Source organism: Saccopteryx bilineata, chromosome 5, assembly GCF_036850765.1.
Source record: "Saccopteryx bilineata isolate mSacBil1 chromosome 5, mSacBil1_pri_phased_curated, whole genome shotgun sequence".
Lineage (NCBI taxonomy): Eukaryota > Metazoa > Chordata > Mammalia > Chiroptera > Emballonuridae > Saccopteryx > Saccopteryx bilineata.
In genome coordinates this window covers 95,222,947-95,236,506 of record NC_089494.1, presented here as the reverse complement: position 1 = coordinate 95,236,506, position 13,560 = coordinate 95,222,947, and the positions used below count along the sequence as shown (strand labels likewise).

The 13,560-nt window shown below is 37.1% G+C and overlaps 1 protein-coding gene across 15 annotated transcripts in view; it reads right to left on the bottom strand.

The window, feature by feature from the left end:
- The window catches only part of GTDC1 (glycosyltransferase like domain containing 1), a 461,161-nt gene that overhangs the window by 315,702 nt on the left and 131,899 nt on the right, over window positions 1–13,560 (bottom strand). For 4 of the 15 annotated variants that reach the window (XM_066279615.1, XM_066279611.1, XM_066279612.1 and 1 more), the window contains one exon: window positions 9,595–9,634. The exons of the other annotated variants lie outside the window; for them this stretch is intronic. The gene's annotated coding sequence lies outside the window, so the exon portion shown is untranslated. The remainder of the gene's footprint in view (window positions 1–9,594; window positions 9,635–13,560) is intronic. 15 annotated transcript variants of the gene reach the window in all.

The following is a 13,560-nucleotide window of genomic DNA, read 5'->3' as shown; positions in this document are numbered from 1 at the left end:
CAGAGGTCAAAATGATCTAAGAATTATGTATCTTTCCCAAAAATCTATATTTATAATTATAAGAGGTTGGGCCTGACCAGACAGTGACGCAGTGGATAGAGCATCGGACTGGGATGCAGAGGACCCAGGTTTGAAACCCCGAGGTCGCTGAGCACAGGTTTATCCAGCTTGAGTGCAGGTCACAAGCTTGAGTGCAAAGTAGCTGGCTTGAGCATGGGATCATAAACATGACCCTATGGTCACTGGCTTGAGCCCAGAGGTCGCTGATTTGAAGCCAAAGGTTGCTGGCTTGAGCCCAAAGTCACTGGCTAGAGAAAGGGGTCACTCACTCTGCTGTAGCCCCCCAGTCAATGTACATATGAGAAAGCAATCAATGAACAACTAAGGAGCCACAACAAACAGTTGATGCTTTTCATCTCTCTCCCTTCCTGTTTGTCTGTCCCTATCTGTCCCTCTGTCTCTCTGACACAAAATAATAATAATAATAATAATAATAATAATAAATAAGGTTGGAAAAGTGAAAAATCAACAATAGCATTTCACATAAACGTTTTTACCAAAATAAAAAAAATGCCACTAGTCATTTCAATTTAAAACTAATAATGCAAATAAATTGATAAGATCACTGAGAACAAAAGTAGCTTGACACCAATGCTGTGAATATTTTAAAATTTTTATAGAAACGTTTTGTTTCTGTACCTGTATTTATTTTCAGCTTGACCCAATTTCTTCATTCCCTGAGCTATGATTATTTTCAAGGTGAACTACATTTTTCGCCTACCCCCTCTAGCAGTTACACCTGCTATGGTAGCTGAGTATTTTTTTAACAGTATAGATAAAGGAAAATTGCAATGTCATTGATTAATTTGTTGAAAAAATATGCTAAGTATAAATATATCATGTGAACTTTCTAAAATTAATCCTACCTAAATCACATTAGAAAACTACAATTAGCCCTATTCTGATGTCAATTCACTTATTTATATTTAAATAATTTCCCAACCAAATACCAAGTAAAAATCTTAAATGAGAGGAATTTTTGTATTAATATATTCCACAGACACCTTACTGCTATTAGTTGTCGGAAGGTATAGTTTCAGTAATGATGGTTTTAACGGTTTTAATCCCACACACATGAGAAATTGATTCCACAGGTTAATGCATACATAACCTGATACTTTACAATTCTATCAATTTCTGAAAATACATTTTCTATTTTCCTATATACAATATTTGGAAAGTTAATCTAGGTAGAGCAAAAAAAAGAAAAAAGTAAGCTTAAGAATACTAAATGCTTCAAGTTGGGGAAAGTAAAATTTGAGTAGGATTTCCCAATAGGTCATCAGAGGGTTTCCTGGTAGTTTCTTACTGACCCTTCCCTTCTGCACCTCCACCCACCCACTCCAACACACCCAGGTTCTATTTAAAAAGCAACTAATATAGCCCAGCAGAGTTAAATAGGGCAGTACGGAGAAAACTTAGTGTTACCTTTCAGCCCACTCACTCACTTTAATGATTCATCAGGGAAACCCCAGTTGTTAAAATATACCTGAAATCCCATTAAATAGTAAAAAGTAAGCATGAAAAGATTTCTGCTTTGAAATATGTCACCACTGATTTCCCTAACAGAACCTATGAAGAGTGAATATGTAGTAAAAATAGTTTGCTAAAAAAGTTTTCCTCTGGCCCTGGCCAGTTGGCTCAATGGTAGAGCATCGGCCTGGCGTGCAGGGGACCCAGGTTCAATTCCTGGTCAGGGCACACAGGAGAAGCACCCATTTGCTTCTCCACCCCCCCCCCTTCCTCTCTGTCTCTCTCTTCCCCTCCCACAGCCGAGGCTCCATTGGAGCAAAGATGGCCCGGGCGCTGGGGATGGCTCCTTGGCCTCTGCCCCAGGCGCTAGAGTGGCTCTGGTCGCGGCAGAGCGATGACCCGGAGGGGCAGAGCATCACCCCTGGTGGGCGTGCCAGGTGGATCCCAGTCGGGCGCATGCGGGAGTCTGTCTATCTCTCCCCGTTTCCAGCTTCAGAAAAATACAAAAAAAAAAAAAAAAAGTTTTCCTCATAGTATTATACTACATTCAACTATCATATGGGAAAGAAAAGACAAATATAAACACATCTTATGAAAAAATTATTTTTAAAAAAATTTAAAAAAATCAGACATAGAAAATTCATCCTAACTCCTAAAACCTCAATGTAACCTCTCAGGAATAAAATTAGTCTGGCATCAAATGCAGAGCAATAACTTTGCAATCTAAAACTATAGGCACTGATAATATTTTACATAATTAGAGAAAGTATGGTTAATAGTAAGAAATAAATCAGATTCCTGAGCACTAATTTGATTTGAAGAAAATGCATCATGGACACTAATCATTATTCCATTATTATATCATGGGATATAAAACCTAACATTTATAACTTGTATGCATACTACCAAATGTACTCAAATAGCAACATTTAAAAAAATCTTGAGTTCATAATGAAAAAGATGTAGACCTATAATACTTTATTGACCCTCAATGCTATGGATGTTTTAATTTAGTCAGCTCTAATTTTTGTTTCCTGTTGTGGTAACTGAGAACTGAGAATTTATGTAAGATTTGGTAAGACTTACAAACTATATTCTTTGTCAGACAATTTAAAGCTATTTTAAAATGTACTTTTCCAAGTGTATGTTTTGCAATAATCTTTTAATATGTGCTCTTTTCAAAACTGTAATTGGATTATGCATATGTGGCTATTTAATATTCCCTAACAAATATTTTTGTTCTTTTTCAATTTGCAATAGAACTTTTTGCTTAAAAATATCAGTCACTTATTCCATGACTTGAATTAATACAAAGTCTTGGTTATGACTTTCAGTAACAAATATAAGTTCAACACATAATTCAATGTACCTACATTATGACATCATTCACTTATTTTCAAATATACAAGATTTCCATAAATAACTAAATATGTATATATTACAATTTATTACCTTACATTTTTATAATGTTACATTCCACATTATATAGCAAAATTGTAACTATGAAAAATTTTTTGTGAGTTTACTGGCTTAATTTCAGTGACAAAATACTAACCTTCAACTTTTTATTAATATTAATTTCATGAGCAACTTTAAAACTATAAAAGTAGCAATGAATTAGTTCTACTGAATATTAAAAATATTTTCAATTTGTTGACATTTTAAGATGCAGTAGTATATGTATGATTCAATAGAACATTTTATACCAGAAAAATCATCTCATCATTCATTTGAACTACCTGAATTACATTACCTGATTTTTCTTTTCTACTGAACTTATCAGGGTGATATTGATTTAAAAATTATATAGGTGCCAGGTGTACAACTCTATAATACATCGTGTGGATACTTAATTGTGCGTTCACCACCCCAAGCCAAGTCTCCTCCGCCACTTACTCCCACAGCCCCCTCTCCTGCCCCCACCTTCTTCCCTCTGCTTATCATCATGCTATGCTGTGTCTATGAGGGGGTTTGTTTTGCTTAATCCCTTGACCTTTTCCACCCAGCCCCACACCCCCTTATCCCACTGCTCCTCTCTGACAGCTGTCATTCTGTTCTCTATGAGTCTGTCTCTCTTTTGCATGTTAGTTTATTTTGTTCATTTCATTCCCCATATAAGTGAAATCATATGGTACTTGTCTTGCTCTGACTGGCTTATCTCACTTAGCATAATGCTCTCCAGGTCCATCCATGCTGTCACAAAGAGTACATTTCCTTGTTTTTTATGGCCTTTTAACAACATCTCCAGGCTGCCACACAACATGGTTCCCATCATACCATTCTGTAGAAGCCAGCCACAAACAGTATTCCAAAATGCAAATCTGAAATCAAGTGACATGCTCAAACACCTTCAACGTCTCTCCATCACCTAAAGATAAAGCACATGGCCCTACCCAGTGCAGCTGAGATCGGGCCCTGTCCTTCCTTTCTCCACACTGCAGCCCCTCAGCCCTCTTCCCGCACTTCCGCAGACTCTGCATCGTGGCAGTAGCAAGCACTCACTCACGTAGCTAGGTTATACTTCAATGACTTCACACCTTTATCTCTTTTCCGTTAGCCTTCTCTTCGTGTTCACCTGCTGAACTTTTCTTAAAATTTTTGCTCATGAGTCATCAATTCTATGAAGTCTTGCCCTGAAGTTCTCTTAAGCACGGACTTCCTTTCTACTCTGCACAGTATCATTACACTTCTTTCTGTCTGTTTCAATGCCTTGCTTCCCTATGGGACTGCCAAACGCTGAAGGATGGGCCCACAACATTATTTCCTGGGGGCTACCCCATGACCTGGCACACAGTGAGCGTCATTACGTTTCTGTAGTGCTGAACTGAGAATCGGGGAAATGGAAAGTTACTTCTGCCTTGAAACAAAGTTGCTTTCACTTAGAACAGGTTCCAAGCAATCAAGTGTCAGACAGAATTATACTTGCTGCTCAAGCTTTCCCACTGTTCCTGAAGTCTAAACGACATCACGCAGCCAGCTTAGCTGAACACATTTTATTATATTCTCTCTCAGATGATCTTTTTTCTTATTGTTCACAGAAATCAGAATTTATTGGAAATAATATATTCTTTTTATGTAGATGTGTTTATCTTAGCCTATCAATACAAAGAAGTAATGATTATTAAAAAATTAAGAGAAACACCACAAGCAATTCAATTCTAGGCCAAAACAGGTTGGATAGCCTAAGAGAGTAGCTGCGAGATCCATGAATTTTGAAAAGTACCTGTAGTTTTTTACTCTGTTTGATCTGTCATCACTGTAGTTTAATACTAGAAATGGAAGTAGGATGAGAAGCCAGTTCCCTCACCATCAATCTGGAGATCCCATTCCACATTTAGTAATTAGGTTTTTATTTAATGGGGAAGAAAAAAGATATTTTTAAATACTTTCTGCCAACAATTCTTCATTTTCTAAAAGTGTGACAAGATGAACAATGTATTTGCCTCCTCAAGCTGGCATTTCTTCCAGGCTCCCCCTTCCTGACAGGGGCTGCAGGTTAGCGCAGCGGGAGAGAGCTGGACGCCCTGACGCAACTGGACACGGACACCTGAGTGGAGGAGACCGAGTGCATCGCAGAACCAGTGGGAGCAATGCTGCTGCCGTGGGCCAACCAATGTTTTTTAACAGAAGAGGAAATGGAGAATATTGGAATCACAAATCAGTGACAGCAAGGGTCTTCTGACCCCTTATTCAGATACCTTCCCATTACACTTCCCCGCAGGCATATGATATGACAAAAGTAAAAATTACCTCTATTTTCCAGTCTTTGAAGTTTTGGGATTAAATATTAATGTTTAATAATTATTAATATATAAATGACATACATTGTAGCATAAATTTATAAGCATGCGGAATATGATTGTCACTGCAAGATAATAAATATAATTATTACATGTTATATTTAATAACAACTCCCAATAGTTTGTAAATCAAGGACATCAGTGGTACGAGCCATAGTAAACTGATTACCATGTAGGTAGGGTGTTAAAACTCAATATCCTGTTCTAATATCATGTGATTCCCTCCGGAATCCTGCATAATCATCCCTCCTCTAACCTTACAACCCTTATCCTTCATACGCTCCTGGCTCTAAATGGACCCCTTTTTGATAAAATAAAAGGACTTAAGGTCTAGGACAGAAGAAGGACAATATCCAAGGTCCATATGACAAGAGGTCAGCCATATAGCTACATTAAGAATGTTTCATAATTTACAACAGTCACCATCAAATAAAGTTCAAGTCCACTTGATGTAACTTCTGCAATACTTCTTTGTACTTATCACATGTAGGCTATATTTTTATGAGTAATTACCTAATATCTGTATCCTTCACTGTGTCGTAAGTTCCATAAGGACAGTGACCAAGTCCACTTGCTTACCACACTATATTCCCAACACTTAGCAAACCATTCAACAAATGTGAGCTGAGACACTAAATCATACAACCCTTTAGCACTGGCATTGACAATTTCTAATTCAGCAAGATCTACTTATCAAGCACAAATAATCACCCACAAATAATACTACCATTAATTACTACTTATTCTCACAGACAGAACTAGATGCATTCATTTTATCACCATCTAAATGTAGCTGGAGGCATCTTATTTGAAAGGTCACTGTATGGCCAGCAGCCGCAGCTGTCGCAGCCAGGCATATGCAGGTTCCCATTAGATTCGGGCAGATGGTAAAAAAAAAACTGTGGAGCCAAAAACTGGTGGGCCATTCCTTTATTCTAGCCTTGCACCCAGCAGGCGAGTAAAACACACAGGGCTCCAAAACCCACTCCTTCAGCGCTCACAAGCTACTGATACATCCGGGTTCTCCTAGAATCAAAGGCCCCCACCAGCTCAGTCACCTCTGGCTCCCCATCTGCCAACATGGCTTCTTACTCTGCAAAACTGGCTTCTCTCTCCCTCCCATCCATCTTGGCTTCCTCTTCCTCCTCCTGCCTCCTTCTGAAAAAAACTACCTGGGCCTACAAAAACCCCTCCTCCAGCAATATTAGGATAACAAAGCCCCTTCCCAAGCTGGAAGGTAATTAGTGGTTTCACCTGGGCAGCACCATTTTTAACAAAGTGAGCAAACATAAAAATCACATTTTACAGCCCTGGATGGTTGGCTCAGTGGTAGAGCGTCGGCCTGGCATGCAGGAGTCCCAGGTTCGATTCCCGGCCAGGGCACACAGGAGAAGCGCCCATCTGCTTCTCCACCCCTGTCCCTCTCCTTCATCTCTGTCTCTCTCTTCCCCTCCCACAGCCAAGGCTCCATTGGAGCAAAGTTGGCCCAGGCACTGAGGATGGCTCCATGGCCTCTGCCTCAGGTGCTGGAATGGCTCTGGTCGCAACAGAGTGACACCCCAGATGGGCAGAGCATTGCCCCCTGGTGGGCATGCTGAGTGGATCCCAGTCGGGCGCATGCGGGAGTCTGTCTGCCTCCCCGTTTCCAACTTCAGAAAAATATTTAAAAAAATCACATTTTACAAACTTATTTGTCCAACAGTCATGACTCATTCTAAGAAAAAGAGTTCTGCCTAGAGCCCTGCTAAGGGGTTTGGAAGCCATGCTTTAAGATATGGGCAACTACAATATATTCTTCAACTGACTGGACTCTACAAGAGTATTTAACACAAGGACAGCCAAATCTACGAACTGGAAGAATTAAACTGGTTTAATCATTAGACTGGCAATTTTTACTGGGTAGAAGCATCTAATTGCTACCCTGCATTGGCTTCTATGCCAAACTTTAATTCAGACTTGGTTTGTGCAAGGTAATTATAAATATACAAACCAAATAAATTTAAAATAAAATGACTAATATTCTTAAATATACTGGCACCAGTGAGTCTAACATCTTTTAAGAACTTAATCCAGCCAGACCAGGTGGTGGAACAGTGAATAGAGCGTCAACTTGGAACATAGAGGACCCAGGTTCAAATTCCCAAGGTCACTGGCTTAAATGCAGGCTCATCCAGCTTGAGTGTGGGCTCACCAACTTGAGGGCAGGGTCGCTGGCCTGAGCGTGGGATCATAGACATGACCCCATGGTCACTAGCTTGAGCCCAAAGGTCACTGGCTTGAAGCCCAAGGTCGCTGGCTTGAGTCCAAGGTCACTGGCTTGAACAAGCCTCCACTCCCCCCCCCATCAAGGCACATATGAGAAAGCAATCAATGAACAACTATAGTGCCACAATGAAAATTGATGCTTCTCATCTCTCTCCCTTCCTGTCTATCTGTCCCTATCAGTCCCTCTCTCTGCCTCTGTCTCTCTCGCCAAAAAAATAAGTAAAAAGAACTTAATCCGTATTAACTAAGTAAGAAAATATTGTCAAGACGTTTCCCTCTGGAAGTAGGAGGCACACAGCACATTTGCAGTTAATTCTGAAACAGGAATAGCAGGTTTACTAAAACACACAAACATTCTCAATACCCTATTTGAAGTGCAGCAACCCAAGCAAACACAGGTGGTATTCCCTTGATGAGTGGAAATAAATGTCACTAAGTATAAAGTTCTGGATTTATTCATTTCCAATGAAGAATGGAAAAAACATAATCTCACAACTCAATCTATTTATCAGCAAGGGGAAATCCACTTAAAAGAAATGTAAAATCCTAGCAGTTCCAGAAGCAAAAGAGTAACAGTCAACACTCGGAGAAGAAAGAGAAATTTCCACACAGGACTAAGGGGCTAGTAATAGATATCTTTACTACCAATGTCAGAGACACATTGAATATTTTTAATAATCATTTTATACAAATGAAAGTTGTCACTCTGCAGTGACAGCTTTTCAGTGGGATTAGGAAATGCGAGGTAAAGCCAGTACTGTAATCTGTTGTTCAAGATCTAAATCAATTAAAACCATATTTTAAAGACATGTATCAATTAAAATATTTAGTGACATTTCTCTCATTTCTCCAAAGTTCCACATGAATAAACTAATTTATTAGAAGAAGTATTAGTTAAAAGTACATTTCCTTCTATTTATTTATTTATTTCAGTGGGCCTTTTCCTAATTGTCATATATATTTTCAAGACTTCCTTGGATTTGTCAATGGTCTTGAGACATTTGCTTATGGTTTGAAAAGCCAACACTAGAAAAACTGAATAGAATCTAAAGATTGTGAATGATAAATTAGAAGCCTAGTTCCATGATAAACTAGAAGCCTAGTTTAGACTGCTACTGAGTAAATCTAGGGCTAATAGAAGTGGTAATGGGAGCTGTGTCACTATTTTTAAATATCACAAGAGGCATATTATTAGCTACCCACTATTATAAGAAAAGGAGTCAGTCTGATAATAATAACCTAGGATTTTAAAATATTTGTAGATATTTAGGATTAAGACTGTTGAGTAAAGAAAAGACATACAAAGATAACAGTGTATAATTTCTAGATCTCTTATTCTCCAATGTTTCTGAAAAGGAACCACAGGGTTACCCATATCATCTGACACACAAGTTTCCACTGTAGAAAAGATAAGTAGCAATAGTTCAGTTTCCTGATTGGAGCAAGCACTATAACTTTTATCTATTTAGTGGCCTTGTCTGTCACTATTATCTCTTTATCAACCTGTTTTTCAAGGAGACATTCCAATGAGACCCTACAATAAAAGTATTCTTTGCAAACTGCCCAAGACCACACTCTGCATCCTCATCATCTCTTAAGGAAGTAATTTTACACTTCGCAAACAGTGTTCAAACAGAGTAAGGCTGCTTAAGAGTTGATTAATTCCCTCTTGTATCTCTATCCAGCATATATAGACACCATACCCGGGACCATAAGTCTACTAGATTAATTAGCATTGACAGCCTGAATCACTGTCGAGAGAGATTGTAGCTTACATTCCCAAAATTAGGTGTATAATATCCTAGACTGTATACATAGTTGTTCAGTTGATCTTAGTACTATAAAGAAATGCTTTGTTTCCCCTTCTCAATTCACTTTTTCAATGTTCTAATGTCTCTTTGTCCCATGCTGTTTCTAAACTTTGCATGCAAGAGCTAAATTTAATATAAATTCCTTCACATTGTTCAGAGTAAATGCCTACTAGATGCAAAGTTACCTCTCTCAGGAACAACAGGCAATAACAAAATTTCAGTCATCTGCAAAGTAGATGAGAATAGTTTGTGAATTTTAAGAACCCTTGTCAAATTCTGAAAATGCAACCTGAAAACTGCTATCTACTCCACTGAAGCTTGAAAACTGTGCATATCTTTTGATTCAACAATACCACTTCTAAGAATTAATCTTGGAAATTGTCAACAATCTTTATTGAAGTCTTTGCACAAAATTGAAATCAAAATATCTAACAAAAAGGATCTCTTTAGAGTAAATGATTATAATAAAAAAATGAATATTTATTGATATGGAAAATGTTTCCCTATTTCACAAATGAATGAGATGAATATATAAAAATAAATGATGAAATGAATATATAAACATGAGAGCTCACAGGTATATACAACACTGGGAACAATTCTCTTTTTCACTTTCTGTTGCACAAGGTTTTAGAACTGTTTCTATATATTTCTGCATTGCTGATTCCAAATCTGAAATCCGTTTTTTGGTGCATGCTCTAATTTTTAATGCAATTTTAATTTCTTTTTGTTACAGTTAATGGCATGCATTGGTTTTTAAACTGGAGTAAAGGGCAACGACTCTTGGATTGAACATATGCACAAGGCAATTAATGTTTTACAAACATCACTTTTACATAATTCTAGTTGTTTTTAAATGTAAAAAATTATTATCTAATAAAAACACCCTGTTGTTTTAAGATTGAATCATGGCTTCCTTGAATAGGCATAAATGTAAGAATAGTCCTGACACCTTCTGTTATATATGTGGCTGTTACACACTTCAACGTCAAAGGCGCAATATTTCATCATTTGTGACACGTGTATATATTGCCTATTTTCAAGTTCCCCTTGGCAATCAAGACAAGAATCGGGTTCCTCATATTGTGTGTCATAAATGTGAAGAAATGCTTCGTGACTGGACAAAAAGAAAACACTAAGGAATGCCTTTTGGTATTCCCATGGTTTGGCGTGAACCTAAGGACCACAGCAGTGACTATTATTTCTGTCTGATCCATACAAAGGGCATTGGCAAGAAAAAACGGCATATGATTGCATATCCTAATATTCTTTCAGTAATACGACCTATCCCACACTCTGAGACACTCCCGGTTCCAGTTTTCAATGGTTTTATTTCTTCTAAGGACAAAGAAAGTGAACATGGTGATCAAGTATTTTGTTAAGATGCATGAGGAAATGGTTGTAGAATCTGAAGGGTCTTCTTCTGATGCCAAGCAGTCATTAACCCCTCAGCAGTTTAGCCAACCCAAATTGAATGACTTAGTAAGAATGACATAAAAATTGTCGATTTCTGAAGTATGAGGAGCCTAACTGGATCATTTGTGTGGATCTTAAAATGGTAAATTTCCTGCTAGGACAACAGAGAGTTTTCACGAAGTATCCTTGCTTTTGTGTTTGTGGGACAGCCAAGCTCGGGAGAAACACTGGACACAGAAGAAGTGGCTGAAACATGAAGCTCTGGAAGTAGGGATGCAAAATATTGGGAATAAACCTGTAGTTAATTGAGACAGGATCATTTTTCCCCCACTTCACATCAAACTTGGCTTAATGAAGCAGTTTGTTCAGGCTTTGAATAGAGAAAGTGAATGCTTTCAACAAATTATTTCTGCTTTCCCTGCCTTGTCTTTTGAGAAGATAAAAGCAGGTGTATTTAATGGACCTCAAATTCGAACCCTCATATGTGACAAAGAATTTGCCAGGAAGATGCATAAGGAGAAGAAAGCAGCATGGCAGTCTTTTGTGGCAGTTTCAAAGAACTTCCTTGACAACAAAAAAGCAGAAAACTGTGAACTTCTGGTTCAAAGGATGCTGTTGGCTTTCCACGACATGGATGTAACATGAGCATTAAGATTCACTTCCTGAAGTCACCTTGATAAGTTTCCTGAAAATCTTGGAGCTGTTAGTGATGGCAGACTACTGCTGGAGCATCAAACGAGACTATCCTCAACAAGTACACAAACGCAAGAGCTACAAACGCAAATTTTTGCCTGAATAGAATTTAAGTTTTGCGCAAATTTTATGATTAAAATAAGTGTTTTAATATGTTCTATTTTAAAATTGTAGACAAATTCTGATGCAATCATATCTTTTAGTGTATTAGTGTATTTACTGCATTATATAAATTATTATATTTTCACAAAGATGATGCCCAAGAAGACATTCTACTTCATTTTGTTAAACTAAATGTAAAAAATTTTACAATAAGATGAAAACCTAAAATCTTGAATTGCAAAAAAAAAAATCTGTAGCTTACAGAGAAAAACTAATGTCAGATTTGAGATCCACACACTCAAATTAGGTAAGAACAAGTGTTTTTGTGGATGCAACAAAAATTTTGTCCCCCCCCCCATGTAATCACTTACGTTAGAATCATCATATAAGTGGTTTTGTTTTTCTTTTTTTGATTCGCTTATTCTTTAAGTTATTTTCATTGAATATGTGTCAACTTGCAATGAAAAGAAACCATAAATTTTTCTTAACTCAGGGAAGAAGGCCAAATTGTTTGAAATGAGTCAATTACTGAAGGCTTACTCCTCTCCAGGAGTTTGCAAGGAGTTTTCAAATTACTCTACTATTGCTATAAAGAAATTTATTAAAAAGTGAATCAGCAAGGGTTAAACTAATGGGGCTGTAGCTGTTCACAATCACTATAATTTGGTTTTGTAAATAGCTTGTCTAATACATAAAATATAATAATTTAAAAATGTACTTGGACTATTAAATAATTGCAAACAGATCAAGATCTTTGTTTATAGATAAGAAACTTAAAGCTGTACTGACCAAGTGTTTTAGAAACTAAAATACTACTCTGGAACTTACAGTTTTAAATAGGAACATGGAAAAGCATAGTGCAAACTCAAAGTTTTAAAGTTCAAGTAAAACATCACAATTAATTTGTGCCTTAAGTCATTAGGTATGGCTCTTGAAATAAAGGAAAATATTTAATTAAGGTGAATAAAATTGAAAAGCACTTCTAGTTGCACACTTGACTTCCTAAGTGTTTGTATTAAGAAAGGAGAAAAATGTTATTGCATAATCATCCATATGTGTTACACATGTTAAAAAAAAAGAGGAGGGGGCTGACTGGATATTCAACTACCAGCAACAGTCTAGTATTTTGAAAAGACTGTCTCCTCTCATAATCATTCAGATTTCTCCTATGTTTATATACATCAGCGGTTCTCAACCTGTGGGTCGCGACCCCGGCGGGGGTCGAACGACCAAAACACAGGGGTCACCTAAAGCCATTGGAAATACATATTTTATTTAAAAATATATTGTATAATAATATGTATTTTCCCATGGCTTTAGACGACCCCTGTGTTTTGGTCGTTCGACCCCCGCCGGGGTCGCGACCCACAGGTTGAGAACCGCTGATATACATGCAATAAGTGAATACATACTCAATAAATATTAACAGTGGCAATTCAGATTTGATAGGGAAATATTTTTTAATGGAACCTCCATATTCTAGTATTTTTTACAATTTAAACACCATGTTTCATTATTCCTAAAATTGTTTCACAATGCAACCATTTTGTTTTTAAAATCATCTATACTGAAAAACTTAACTTACAAATCGAGAAAGAAAACAAGCTACCACTAAAAGTAGTAATTAAGAATCAATCTCCAGAAAACCCAAATATATTAATAAAAATGTGAAATACATAAAGGCAAATATTAGAGACAAGCTATCACCTTATCCATTTTTAAAGGGACACTAAAACACACCTATCAATATATAATTTAACATATTTTACAGTTTGCTCAAAGTTGATACGAAAAAGAAATCCTAAATCTTTAGAAAGCGTCATGTGGCATTTTTAAATTTTATTACCACTTTGGTGACTCTCTGTCCCAGAGCAGATCACCTCCAACATTAGTACTCTGACCTTATGGAAAAGTGACAGATCAAGTTTATGGTGAGAAAA